This window comes from Ranitomeya variabilis, chromosome 5 (genome assembly GCF_051348905.1).
Source record: "Ranitomeya variabilis isolate aRanVar5 chromosome 5, aRanVar5.hap1, whole genome shotgun sequence".
Taxonomy (NCBI): Eukaryota; Metazoa; Chordata; class Amphibia; order Anura; family Dendrobatidae; genus Ranitomeya; species Ranitomeya variabilis.
In genome coordinates, this window is record NC_135236.1 from 498,192,937 (window position 1) to 498,208,540 (window position 15,604).

Below are 15,604 nucleotides of genomic sequence, written 5' to 3' on the forward strand. Positions count from 1 at the left end.
AAAACAAAACATCACTTTTTCCCATTATAATTTATATACATCCTCCTGGCATGCTTCTCAACTACATGTCATTGAGTGGTCTCAGTTTTCCAAAATGGAGTAAGGAGGTTTTCTACATTCAGATCCCAGTGTTGCACACAATGCTCATTTTTAGGCCGGGATCACACATACACGAGATACGGCCGAGTCTCGCAGGTGAAAACCCAACTCTGGCGCCGGCACTCCGGAGCGTGCAGCCGCACAGCAATACATGGAGCTGCACGCTCCGCTCCGGAGTGCCGGCGCCAGAGCTGGGTTTTCACCTGCGAGACTCGGCCGTATCTCGTGTATGTGTGATCCCGGCCTTAGCGCCGTGTTTAGCGTTTTATGTGAAATGGAGCTCAACATTTCAGGTCCATCTCATCTCAGGGGAGCCGGGTTGAGTCTGTGTCAGCAGAGAGCTGTGCTAGGTGATCTGCCATTAAAAAGAGAATTATACTTACACGTTTTGACTGCACGGGGGCACGACAGCCCTGTAAATCAGGAAGGGGTTAAACTGAAATCCAACTACGTGAACGCTCACATTGGATGTCACTGCCTTTTCTTCTAGGTTTCTAACGAATAAAAGATCAGGCAAATTGTGTAGCAAATACTCCTGAATGTACTAGGTGACAACAGCAAGTCTTATTAGCACTGCTGTCACTCCATCACCACCATGTATTCTGAATTAGGTAATTCCCGTACAGTCCTATATGTACAATGGGCTAGAATTGGCACACGGTTTGTGACATGCGGCCTTTCTTGTGTCACAGCACATCTGTGTATTTCAACAGCAAAGAGATAAAATATCCTAGGTGAATGTTGAGTAATAATTTACCATATCTTCCGGATGATAGGAAGCACCATATATGACGGACCCAAAGAATAAGTAGAAGATGGACCCAAAGTTTAGAAAACATTTAAAAAAAATATTTTACTTCACAATGCAACAGAAGTAGGATGTTATATTACCATATATTACGGAGGTTAAACTCCCAAAAGGTGCCAACACATTTTACTTTGAAAATCTTATACCACAGGGGGAAAAGTACCATTATTTAGGATAAATATATGGTTGGCCAGTTAAATTGGTAATGGCTTTTTACTTCATGATACTTGTAGGCTATGTGCACACATTGCGGATTTTCTTGTGTAAAATTCTGTGCGGTTTCTGCCTCTCTTGGCAGAAAACGCAGTTGAAAATCCGCACGGTTTTTATGCAGGTTTGATGCGGATTTTAATGCGTTTTTGTAAATCCATAGAGCTAAATAAAGATATATTATTAAAAGAAAAGAAAGAAAAAGAATTGGGATGTCATTTCCTTGTTCAAACTCTTCAGCCAGACACCCTCATTAATATTAGGCCGGGGTCACACTTGCGTTTGCAATGTGAGAAACTCGCGTGAGTCTCTCGCATAAATACCCGGCACTGCCGCTGGCACTCGGACCGGAGTGTTCAGCTGCATAGAAATACATACAGCTGAATGCTCCGGTCCCGAGTGCCGGCGGCACTGCCGGGTATTGACGCGAGAGACTCGCGCGAGTTTCTCACATTGCAAACGCAAGTGTGACCCGGGCCTTAAATAAATAAAGACACACACCAGCCAATGTAGGAGCATTAAGGGTATGTCTCCACGGTTAGTAATCGGCAGCGCTTTGGACGCAGCACGTCTGCTCTGTTCAAAGCGCTGCAGGCTTTTGAACGTAGGTTATTCCGCATGTGTTCATTGAACCGTGCAGAATCACCCCGTCCAATACATTGGACTGATGATATTTATAAATATACAGTGGGGCAAAAAAGTATTTAGTCAGTCAGCAATAGTGCAAGTTCCACCACTTAAAAAGATGAGAGGCGTCTGTAATTTACATCATAGGTAGACCTCAACTATGGGAGACAAACTGAGACAAAAAAAATACAGAAAATCACATTGTCTGTTTTTTTATCATTTTATTTGCATATTATGGTGGAAAATAAGTATTTGGTCAGAAACAAACAATCAAGATTTCTGGCTCTCACAGACCTGTAACTTCTTCTTTAAGAGTCTCCTCTTTCCTCCACTCATTACCTGTAGTAATGGCACCTGTTTAAACTTGTTATCAGTATAAAAAGACACCTGTGCACACTCTCAAACAGTCTGACTCCAAACTCCACTATGGTGAAGACCAAAGAGCTGTCAGAGGACACCAGAAACAAAATTGTAGCCCTGCACAAGGCTGGGAAGACTGAATCTGCAATAGCCAACCAGCTTAGAGTGAAGAAATCAACAGTGGGAGCAATAAATAGAAAATGGAAGACATTCAAGACCACTGATAATCTCCCTCGATCTGGGGCTCCACGCAAAATCCCACCCCGTGGGGTCAGAATGATCACAAGAACGGTGAGCAAAAATCCCAGAACCACGTGGGGGGACCTAGTGAATGAACTGCAGAGAGCTGGGACCAATGTAACAAGGCCTACCATAAGTAACACACTACGCCACCATGGACTCAGATCCTGCAGTGCCAGACGTGTCCCACTGCTTAAGCCAGTACATGTCCGGGCCCGTCTGAAGTTTGCTGGAGAGCATTTGGATGATCCAGAGGAGTTTTGGGAGAATGTCCTATGGTCTGATGAAACCAAACTGGAACTGTTTGGTAGAAACACAACTTGTCGTGTTTGGAGGAAAAAGAATACTGAGTTGCATCCATCAAACACCATACCTACTGTAAAGGGTGGTGGTTGAAACATCATCCTTTGGTTCTGTTTCTCTGCAAAGGGGCCAGGACGACTGATCCGGGTACATGAAAGAATGAATGGGGCCATGTATCGTGAGATTTTGAGTGCAAACCTCCTTCCATCAGCAAGGGCATTGAAGATGAAACGTGGCTGGGTCTTTCAACATGACAATGATCCAAAGCACACCGTCAGGGCAACGAAGGAGTGGCTTCGTAAGAAGCATTTCAAGGTCCTGGAGTGGCCTAGCCAGTCTCCAGATCTCAACCCTATAGAAAACCTTTGGAGGGAGTTGAAAGTCCGTGTTGCCAAGCGAAAAGCCAAAAACATCACTGCTCTAGAGGAGATCTGCATGGAGGAATGGGCCAACATACCAACAACAGTGTGTGGCAACCCTTGTGAAGACTTACAGAAAACGTTTGACCTCTGTCATTGCCAACAAAGGATATATTACAAAGTATTGAGATGAAATTTTGTTTCTGACCAAATACTTATTTTCCACCATAATATGCAAATAAAATGATAAAAAAACAGACAATGTGATTTTCTGGATTTTTTTTTCTCAGTTTGTCTCCCATAGTTGAGGTCTACCTATGATGTAAATTACAGACACCTCTCATCTTTTTAAGTGGTGGAACTTGCACTATTGCTGAATGACTAAATACTTTTTTGCCCCACTGTACATGCTGCGGTCTGGAAAGACACGCTGAATGTCCGTCTCCGCTAGGAAGCCGTAGGCGTCTGAGCAAACATAGTGGAGATGGGTTTTCTTGAAATCCCATCCACTATGCTGTAATATCTAGCCGCTGCGGGCTGAACGCTGCGGATGTATGCAGCATCTAACCAGCAGCGTTTACTGACTGTGGGAACATACCCCCACATAATTAACCTATATATGCTGTAACAAAAAAGCAACTGTCAGAAATCTGCGTGAAATGCAGTATGTTTATTTAAAAAAAAATGTAAAAAAAAATTGCGTGGGCTCCCGCATAATTTTAATAACCAGCAGAGGGAAAGCCAACGGCTGAGGGTAGATGTTAATATTCTGGGAAGGAGCCAACCGCCATAAAGGTTCTCAGGCTATTAATATCAGCTCACAGCTGTTTGCTTAGCCTTTACTGGCTAGTTTACTGGGGAACCCCAGAAAAAAATTGACATGGGGTCCCCCTATAAAATCAAACCAGCAAAGGCTAGTCAGACCGCTGCAGGCTGATGTTAATAGCCTGGGAAGAGGCTATGGATACTGGTACCCCCCCAGGCTAAAAACATCAGCTCTCAGCCATCCCAGAAATGGCGCATCTTATAGATGCGCCAATTCTGAAACTTAGCCTCGCTCTTCCCACTTGCCCTGTAGCGGTGGCAAGTGGGGTTCATATTTGTGGGGTTGATGTCACCTTTGTATTGTCAGGTGACATCAAGCCCACAGGTTAGTAATGGAGAGGCGTCTATAAGACACCTATACATTACTAATCCTATAGTTACATGGTAAATAAAGACACGGCCAGAATAAAGTCCTTTATTTGAAATAATCACATAGACTCCTTTATTGAATCTTAATTTACTATACTTACTGAACACTTAATTCCTGACACCCACGTCTCCTGCAACAAAAATAAAATAATAAACCAACATATACTCCCTGTCCGACGTAGTCCATTACCGAGTGTCCCACGACGATCTCACATGTAGAACAGTCGCATCGGGAGATGTGACGACTCTACATGGCCTCCGGCGATACACTGACAGGAGGTAATCTCTCCTGCAGTGTATCACTGAGAGTTCACTGGAGTTCATCAGCTCCGGTGCTCTCATTTACGGAACCGCTGTGTGAGAATTTTCTCATGCAGCGGTGCCGCAAGTGAGTGCACCGGAACTGATCAACTGATGAACTCCGGTGAACTCGTGTCAACTCAGTGATTCACTGAAGGAATGATCATCTCCCGATGCAACACGTGAGATCATCGTGGGACACTCATTATTAAATCGACTACGGCGGACAGAGAGTATATGTTGTAAAAACAAAAAAGAGAAGCCAGCACTGCTTATGGTCAGGACACAATACATGAGGTGCACATGCGCATACTAAATTCTATCTGTATTTCAAATATGAAACATTTAGCAAACAATTGATCAATTCTTTGAGCTACCCCGCCACTTCACGGCATTCTCATAATGGGGCAGTCCTACTCTACGTATTTTATTTACATTGTGCCATTACGGCCTCCTAAATGTATTAAGAGTGAGAAAAAAAAAAAAAAAGGAAAGACCACATATTTACATTGTGCCATTACGGCCTCCTAAATGTATTAAGAGTAAAAAAAAAAAAAGGAAAGACCACATATATAACATTACCATAACATGCAAGCTGTACCTGGAGCATTTCAGAATCACTCCCTTGGTGCCGGGAAATGCAAGCGCAGGTAAAAGCCGATCAGGTCCTGTGTGGACATTTCAGATCTGGCCTGCGCTTGCCCTTCCCGGCACCAAGGGAGTGATTCTGAAATGCTCCAGGTACAGTCTGCATATAGTGGTAATGTTATTTAATGTGGTCTTTCCTTTTTTTTTACTCTTAATACATTTAGGAGGCCGTAATGGCACAATGTAAATAAAATACGTAGAGTAGGACTGCCCCATTATGAGAATGCCGTGAAGTCGCGGGGCAGCTCAAAGAATTGATCAATTGTTTGCTAAATGTCTCATATTTGAAATACAGATAGAATTCAGTATGTGCATGTGCACTTTATGTATTGTGTCCTGACCATAAGCAGTGCTGGCTTCTCCCCTTTTTTGCTTTTAGAGAGTATATGTTGGTTTATTATTTTTGATTGCTTGCAGGAGACACGGGCGTCGGGGATTAGGTGTTCGGTGAATATCTATTGTGTATGTAATTATGTAAATATATATACATTTTTTAAATTGAACACAGGTGCCAGATGATGGGACTACTCTCCCATCATCGGCTCATGCTGTCACTGTTATATCTGACAGCAGACATAGCCGGATGGGAGTAATAGTCACATCAGATGACACCTGGGTACACACACAGACACCCGCAGACAGCCGCAAACAGACACACACACACACCCACAGACAGATGCATAAAGAGACCCGCAGACAGACACAGGGACCCACAGACAGACATGCACATTTTCTCTGCTCACACATATTCTCCGCCCACACACTCTTCCTCCTTCTGACATCATTTCCTTTCTGCAGGGTTTTGGCATGCAAATCCGCAAACTTTTTTACACCTGCGGTTTGGCTGCGGATTTGACTGACTCAATGTAAGTCAATGGGTGCAGAAACGCTGCAGATCCGCAGAAAGAATTGACATGCTGCGGAAAATAAAATGCTGCGAATCAGGACGGAATTTGACAGACCCGCACGTGGATATGCTAGAGACCTGCTTCCAAAGACTATAGCTGAGCCTCCTGCTAAGTGTCAATCAGCTTGTGCATGTGTTACCATTATTACAGCATGATCCGAGCGCAGACATCAGCTGTCCAAACCAGTAAGCATTTCCAGATTATCCCCTTTTCCCCCTGCATGGGGTGCAACGTTAGTCCGCCTCCACGTGGTGCACCCTGGGTAACGCTAAAGGACTAACAATTTTGACGACCAAACAATTAAATTACATCTAGATCTCTTGGTCAATATATTTTACATCATTTCGACTCGGATTTCTGTTCCTTTGTCCCCTTTCAAATCACTGTTTATTGTTTGTTATTTATTCTTATATGATGTTAAAATATATGTTCATACGATTAAATAAATAAATCCCCCTGAACAGACCAGACAGTGCTGAGCTGGGACATAGGGAACAGTTCTCCCACCAGGCAAGTGCTAAAAATGTTTTTAATTGTCCAAAATAGTGGCAATTAATGTAAAACTAAAATCATGTCGAAGAGGGCTAGAAATGTTTTTTGCCACATTTCATTTCTATGGCACAGAAGCCAACTATAACAGTATGCTCGTATGTCACATTTTTGCACTGCTTTTTTTGGGGGGGGTTTCTGCACCAAAAATCAAAGTGGTGGCCAACATATTTTTGATTTTTACTTCCATTTGAAAGCTGAAAGTATTGGAGAGTTGGAAAAATGCTTTGATGGTTATATCTGCAAAGAAAACAAAAAGAAGCATGTGCACGTGACTTCAGAAACCTCATTCACCTTGCTGGGACCAGGTAACGATCATAAGACTGGGGTCCCAAGTCCCAAGCGGTGGAACCAACAACAATCAGCAACTTGTTACCAATCCCGTGCAAAAGATAACAAATTGTGATTGGGGCACAACCCCTGGCTATGAGCACGTATTCGGTGTTTAATTATTTCAGGTGCTTTTAATTACTTGCTACTAATAGATTAGTAAAAAAATATAAAAAAACAAGAAAAAAGGTAAGTTGGAATTGATGTTTTGTATTTTCTTACTTGCTTCCTGTTTAATTACAACACTTAATTATTCTAGTAACACTGCTCTCATTGCTATTGCTGCACTACAATCACACATGTGCGGGTCCCATGGACTGCAGGGACCTCCAGTGGTAGAGAGAGATTTCTACTTCCAGGCATTTTGCCTACATGGAATTCTCTACAAGTGTAATGAAAAAGCACACCTTCATAAAATAAAAAAGATGACCAGCAGCTACAAAAGAGTGAAATAAATGGGCATCCTTTATTTCACTTTGTTTTACTCTTAAACTCTGCAACGTTTCAAAGTAGAAGACAGGTGTTTGTAGTCAGGTCTCCGATTCATGTTACCTGAAGGTCAGGAGGATTAATTTGACAATAAAAAAAACAAACACACATGTTTGTATATTGGCCGCAGTGTTGTATTTGAGCGTATTTAATACTTAGGCTGTGTGCACATGTAGCAGATTTTTCACGTTTTTTTTCGCGGTTTTTCGCTATAAAAATGCTATAAAATCACGAAAAAAAACGCGCACATTAAGCATCCTATTTAATAGAATGCAATCCGCATTTTTTGTGCACATGCTGCGTTGTTTTCCTGAGCGGAATCGCATTGCAGAAAAAAACGCAGCATGTTCATTAAATTTGCGGAATTGCGGGGATTCCACACACCTAGGAATGCATTGATCTGCTTACTTTCCGCATGTGGCTGTGCACACCATGTGGGAAGTAAGCAGATCATGTGCGGTTGGTACCCAGGGTGGAGGAGAGGAGACTCTCCTCCACAGACTGGGCACCATATAATTGTTAAAAAAAAAAGAATTAAAATAAAAAATCGTGATATACTCACCCTCTGATGGCCCCGAAGTCCTCCCGCCTCTCAGCGGTGCACGTGGCCGCTTCCGTTCCTATAGATGGTGTGTGTGAAGGACCTGCGATGACGTGACCGCGACGTCATCGAAGGTCCTGCACACAGCATCTATAGGAACTGGAAGCCGCTGAGGAGATCGGCTGTTTGCGGAAGGTGAGTATACCAATTTTTAAATTATTTTTAACATTCTATCTTTTACTATTGATGCGGTATAGGCTGCATCAATAGTAATAAGTTGGTCACAGTTGTCAAACACTATGTTTGACAAGTGTGACCAACCTGTCAATCAGTTTTCCAAGCGATGCTACAGATCGCTTGGAAAACGCTAGCATTCTGCAAGCTAATTATGCTTGCAAAACGCTAGTTTTCTGCGGGAATATGCATGCCAATTCCGCATGCGATATACCCGCGGCAGGAGCTGCAGAATTGCCGCGGAAATTTCCGCGGCAATTCTGCAACGTGTGCACTTAGCCTTAGGGAGTGCATGAACTTTTTTTTAATGTTTATATTGGGGGTAGGCCCCCCTCCAGGCTCCAGGGCTGTGCACCCTTTATCCACCCATCTATCCCAAAATATTTCATTACAAGCTTAGCCTGGTTCCTATCTTTTTCCCCATTTCACTTCATTTGAGGCGTATCTGGGAACATGTTAAGATGAGGTATTAGAGCTAGGGACCATTCATGGGAGGTCACCGTGTCACGATTGGATGGCTTTTACGCTTTTTGATCAGAAAATGGTAACTAAATACCCCACATTGTTTACATATAGAGCGATACTGGAATTCATGTATTTGTTAATTGCAGAGTGTTGATGCACAGTGAGATATATACGGTATATGCTCTGGCAAAAATTAAGAGACCACTGCAAAATGTTCAGTTTGTCTGATTTTTCTCTTTATAGGTATATTTTTGAGTAAAATGTAAATTGTTCTTTTATTCTATAAACTTCTGACAACATGTCTCCGAATTTCCAAGCAATAAATTTTGTATTTATTTTCTGAAAATGAGAAATGGTCAAAATAACAAAAAAATGCATTGCTTGCAGACCTCAAATAATGCAAAAAAAAAAAAAAAAAGTTCATAATCATTTAGAAACAACAATACTAATGTTTTAACTCCGGAAGAATTCAAAAATCAATATTTTGTGGAATAACCATGATTTTTAATCACAGCTTTCATGCGTCTTGGCATGCTTTCCATCAGTCTTTCACACTGCTTTTGGGTGACCTTATGCCAGTCCGGGTACAAAAATGTAAGCAGTTCTTCTTTGTTTGATGGCTTGTGACTATCCATCTTCCTCCTGATTACATTCCAGAGGTTTTCAATGGGGTTCAGGTCTGGAGATTGGGCTGGCCATGACAGGGATTTGATGTGGTGGTCCTTCTTCCACACCTTGATTGACCTAGCTGTGTGGCATGGCGCATTGTCCTGCTGGAAAAGCATTAAGCTACTTACGGTAGCGGCATTTCTCGGAGGCCCATGACAGCACGACGAGAGGGGATCCGCCCATTAGGAACAGGAAACCTACAGATACAAAAGGGCGGCACCTCTCCCCTGCATCAGTTGTATTTCAGAGCCTTGAGAGGACTACCGCGGTTAGTGGCACACAAAAATATACATTATATACAGTTTATATACAATATTATAACCCATATATTGGAACTGGGTATCATACGTGAGATATATACATTATAGGAGGTGCAACCCCCACGTGAATAGGGAGGGAACTAAGGGTGCTGTCATGGGCCTCCGAGAAATGCCGCTACCGTAAGTAGCTTAATGCTTTACTCGGACTCCCATGACAGCACGACGAGAGAATTACAGAGATGTAACACTACCTTAGGGAGGGACTATAGCTTGCAGCACCCTTAACCCGAAGGTGAGATCAGAGGAGGCCCCTAAATCCAACCTATAGTGTTTAAAGAAGGTGGACGGGGATGACCATGTGGCCGCCTTACATATCTGGTCGATTGATACTCCAGATCTTTCCGCCCAGGATGTAGCCATGGCTCTGGTGGAATGCGCCCTCAGATTCTGCGGAGTCGGACCCCCACCTGCAGTATAAGCCAAAGAGATAGCCTCCCTAATCCACTTCGCTAGTGTGTACTTTGATACTCTGAGTCCCTTTCTAGGGTTTTGGAAAGATAAAAATAACGCATTATCTTTTTTCCATGTATCAGTAACAGAGATGTATTCTAACAGGCATCTCCTAACGTCTAGTGTATGGAGTAGCTCTTCTTTAGGGTTGGAGGGATTGGGAAGAAAGGATGGTAAAACTATCTCCTGTGACCTGTGAAACCGTGATGACACTTTTGGTAAATAGGCTGGGTCCGGTCTGAGGACTACCCTATCTGGCAGAAACTCTGTGTAAGGGGAAATTCTGGAGAGAGCTTGTATGTCCCCTACCCTACGGGCAGATGTTATCGCTACCAGAAATGCTGTTTTAAGGGATAGGGCCTTGATTGAAGCTGATTGTAATGGTTCAAACGGCTCTCTAGTCAATGCTGACAGGACTAGATTAAGATCCCACGGCATAGATCTATCCTTATGTATGGGTCTAGCCCTGCTAGAAGCTTTAATGAACCTTGAGATCCAATAATTATTGGCGATGTTACAGGAAAACAAGGCCCCTAGGGCCGAGACTTGTACCCTTAGGGTACTAGTGGATAGATCTAGCTCTAAGCCCCTTTGCAGGAATTCTAAGATCTGTTTTATAGGAATTCCCTCTTCTAAATTAAAGTCAGAAGAGGCTAGGAATTTCCGCCAGGTTCTAGCATAGATTGTTGTTGTAATCTGCTTTCTACTTTTCATAAGGGTTTCAATCAAATTTGGGGAGAACCCTTTGTCCCTCAGTAACGCCCTCTCAAACTCCATGCCGTTAAATGGAGATTCTTTACTTGAGGATGGCTGATCGGACCCTGGTGGAGCAAATCTGGGATGTCCGGAAGCACCCAGGGGTCCTCCACTGACATGATCCTGAGCCAGGTGAACCAGGCCCTTCTGGGCCAAAATGGGGCAATCAAAATAACTCTTGCCCGATCCTCTCTTATCTTCCTGATTACCAGAGGTATCAAGGCCAGCGGGGGGAACGCATAAGCCAGCCGAAAGTTCCAACTGATCAGAAAGGCATCTACCGCTAGAGGATTCTCCCTGGGATTTAGGGAACAGAATTTTACTGTCTTTCGATTGTCCCTGGTGGCAAATAAATCCACCTCTGGATGTCCCCATTTGTGGACAATCTGGTCGAACACAAGACTGTTTAGAGACCACTCCCCTTGTCTCAGGGTGTTGCGGCTTAGAAAGTCCGCTTTTACATTTTCTTTTCCTCTTATGTGCAGTGCGGTTAAAGATAGAAAATGGTCTTCCGCAGTCTGGAATAGACGATCTGTCACCCTCATCAATGATTCGGAATGAGTTCCACCCTGGTGATTTATGTACGCGACCGCCACCTGGTTGTCCGAGAGGATCTTGACGTGGTGACCCTGCAGATATGAGAGTAATTTTTTAACTGACAGTTCAACCGCCATTAATTCTTTTTGGTTGGAGGAGGCTGATGTTAAGGGGTCCCATAGACCCTGAACTATCATGTCGTCCATGTGTGCTCCCCAACCTGAAGGGCTAGCGTCTGTCGTTACAATACGTGTCGCCTGTGTCACCCAGGGAACTCCTGCCGATAAATTGTCAGTGACTAGCCACCATCTAAGAGATGTCAGTGCTTCTGGACCCAAAGTAATCTGACTTTGCAATGAGCCTTGCAAGATTCTGTCATTAACCAGTACCTCGGATTGTAAGGGTCTGGTGTGAAATTGGGCCCACCGGACAGCAGGAATGCACGAGGTTAGAGATCCTAACAGTGACATAGCCTGTCTAAGTGTCATGGATGGATTATCAGTTGCTCTAGACACCTGTTGTTGGATGTGTAATAACTTGTCGGGCGGAAGACAACACTGTTGGGTCTCTGAATTTAACAACAGTCCTAAGAATCTCTGTATTTTCTGGGGCTGTAATCGGGATTTTTCATAATTCACAATCCACCCCAGATGCTCAAGTTTGGTTGTGGTTGTCTGTAGCTGAGAGAGGCAATGGTCTGCTGAATTCCCAACTATAAGGAAATCATCCAAATAGGGGACAATTAAGATGTCAGACTCTCGTAAGTGCGCCATGACTTCGGCCACTATCTTGGTAAACACCCTAGGAGCCGCTGATAAGCCAAAGGGAAGAGCTCTAAACTGGAAATGACGAATTTGTCCCCCCATTGACACAGCTACCCTCAGGAATCTCTGGAAGTCTTCATGTATTGGGACATGATAGTACGCGTCCTTTAGATCTACAACTACCATGAAGCAGTGTTTAAACAACATTTTTATTGCTGAACCAATTGATTCCATCTTGAACGATTCATTGGTCAGAAAATTATTAAGGCCTTTAAGATTTATGATCGTTCTAAATGATCCGTCTGGCTTCTTGATCAGAAAGAGAGGAGAGTAAAATCCTCTCCCTCTTTCTGATACTGGAATTTCAACCAAAACATTCTTGAAGCATAAGTTTGTGACCTCTGCTTCCAAGGCTGCTTGCTCAAGGGGGGAGGAACGTAAAGGGGTTAAATAAAATTTATCTCGAGGCCAGTGATCAAAGTCCAGTCTTAGACCTTTCGCTATGATGCCTCGGACCCATTTACTGTTTGTAATGTCAAACCAAGCTGATGAGAAAGCTGACAGTCTACCCCCCACGGGGACCGCTAGTCATTGGTCCGGTTTTTTCTGTTCTTTCGAGGAACGGCGAAACATATAGCCCGTACCTCTTCCGCGTCTGTCCTCCCATCTAAAACTCTCTCTAGAGGGTGAGGATCCGCGTTTTTTCCCGCGACCAAATCTCCTTTTAATGAAGGGTCTGCGGTAGGATGCTGAAGATGGATTGGGAAATTTCTTCTTATCATCCCCCGCTTTCTCTAGCAACTCATCCAGAGTTGGTCCAATGAGATATTCTCCTTTACACGGAATGGCGCAGAGTTTAGTTCTGGATTGAATGTCGCCAGACCAGCACTTCAACCATAAAGCTCTACGAGCCACGTTGGAGAGTCCTGCCGCTCTAGCCGCCATCCTGACTGAGTCCACAGATGCGTCTGACAGAAAGGCCGCAGCATTCTGCATTGTTGGTAAAGCCTTCAGAATGGAATCTCTGGAAGCGCCGTCCTTGAGCTGGGACTCTAACTGATCCAGCCAGACCATTAAAGACCTGGCTGTACAAGTCGCGGCAACTGCTGGTCTTAGAGATCCTGCCGCCGTCTCCCAGGTTCCTTTAAGAAAAGCATCTGCCTTTCTGTCAAGGGGGTCTTTGAGGGTCCCCATATCCTCAAATGGCAATGAGGCCTTCTTCGACGCTTTTGCCACCGCCGCATCCAGCTAAGGGGCTTTATCCCATGTTTCCACAACCGGATCGTCGAAAGGGTACCTGCGTTTCAACGCTGGCGGTAAGGAACCCTTTTTCTCGGGTTTCTTCCATTCTCGGAGAATCAGGTCTTGGATTTTTTCGTTCACCGGGAAAGATCTATGTTTCTTACGATCCAATCCGCTGAACATCATATCCTGCTTTGAGGGCTGCGGTTTGGGCTCTTCTATCCCCATTGTGCCTCTAACAGACTTGACGACTTTGTCAATTCTATCCAGGGGTAGACAGAATCGTCCAGACTCCTCATCTGATGAAGAGGAGGAAGGACTTGAGTGATAGGCACCCTCTTCTCTTTCTTCCTCCGAAGAATTAGAGTCCAGAGGGGTCCTATGTTTGGAACCTCCCGCTTGGGACAGGGACCGTAAGGATTCCCTTACTTCCAAACGGATCATTTCTTTCAGGTTAGCCGCACTCACAGATTCTTCCGCTACCTAGGGGAGGACAATATAGGTGATAAATACTATCTGACCTAATGTCACTTCCACCCAACCACTCCTGTAGACCTCACCGTCTGTTGTATACAGGGGGCACATAATTTTTTGGGGCAAGAATCAGGTAAGGGGACCCCACAGAGGGCACATTCCTTATGCCTTGACTTGTCCGTGTTTTTCTTCCCCTAGAATGATAAAGTATAGGGGGCCTGCGTCACAGAGTGAACTTTCACGTAGATCACTTACCCGTGCGCCAAAGTAAATACCGGAATACGAGGGGGTTCTTTCCTAGCCGAAGCTCTGGATCCTTTTGCGGACGAGCTTCTTCGACTGGACTGGTCGCTTCTGTCTTTGGGCTTCTGACGCACCTCATCTAGCTGCTGCTGCTGCTGCTGCTGCTGCTGCTCACCACCACTCTCCATGATGATTTGCGACCAAAAGCAGGGCTCTGTAGTTGTCACCTGCTTAAATCCCCCTTGGATCCGGTCAGCAGATAGGTCAGACGCTGCCCCATTGGCTCAGGATACCGCAGGGAGGCAGGAACCATGTGGGAGAAAACCGGCATCAGGATGCTATGGGCGCCGCCATCTTGGATCGACTGCGCATGCGCAGACACCCGGCGACCCGGAAGCAGCTGCTAACTCCGCCCCCTCACGTCACTGCACCCGGAAACGCTCCAGCACACGCTGAGAGCGGTGCAGGACGCCGGGAACGGACCGCAGCGCTCCGGGAGTTCACCCAGACAGCCCTGACGCCGGCACCCCACATTCACCACACCGCTGCACCACCAATGGGTATACTTACCGGCGCCGACGCTGATGGAGGCAGGAAATCCTCCGGACTCCGCTCCCTGCTGCGAACGCCACCGCGTGCAGTCCAGCCAGGACCACCGTGGCGTCTCCAGGGTTCTCCGCACCGGCCGAGGTAGGAGACCCCCTCGCTACCAGATTCGGTCCGGCCGGCCTGGGCTCCTTTAGTTAATCTGTAGGCACCCGTCCCTTTAGGAACAGGAAACCAACTGATGCAGGGGAGAGGTGCCGCCCTTTTGTATCTGTAGGTTTCCTGTTCCTAATGGGCGGATCCCCTCTCGTCGTGCTGTCATGGGAGTCCGAGTAAAAACAGTCCAGAGAGTTGGGGAACATTGCCTGAGCAGAAGGAATCAACTGTTTATTCAGGATAACCTTGAATGCGGCTTGATTCATATGTCCTTCACAAAAAACAACCTGCCCAATTCTAGCCATGCTGAAGCATCCCCAGATCAACATCTGGTCATCTAATGGTTAGACAGAGACTTGGAGAGGCGTACAAGCCACAGTGTCTTGCACCCACTGTGAAATTTGGTGGAAGATCTGTGATTATCTGGGGATGCTTCCAATACCCAAATAGTATACCCAAAAGTGACACCATTATAAAAACTGCACCCCTCAAGGTGCTCAAAACCACATTCAATAGTTTATTAACCCCTTTTGGAATGTGAAAAAAGAGGAACATTTAACTTTTTTTCACAAAAAATTTACTTCAGATCCAATTTTTTTTGTGACAAGGGTAACAGAAAAAAATTGGACCCCAAAATATGAAGGAGAAATCCACGGTTTGGGTGAACGGCAAAGCTCGGAAGGGAAGGAGAGCCATTTGACTTTCTGAATGCACAATTTGATGGAATAATTAGAGGATGCCATATCTGAGATAATTAGAGACACACCTGTGGATGTATTTTAA

General features: G+C 44.8%; 1 protein-coding gene across 2 annotated transcripts in view; it reads right to left on the bottom strand.

Moving 5' to 3' along the window:
* Positions 1–15,604, bottom strand: part of SLC41A2 (solute carrier family 41 member 2) — a 133,057-nt gene that overhangs the window by 60,328 nt on the left and 57,125 nt on the right. The window lies entirely within an intron of this gene.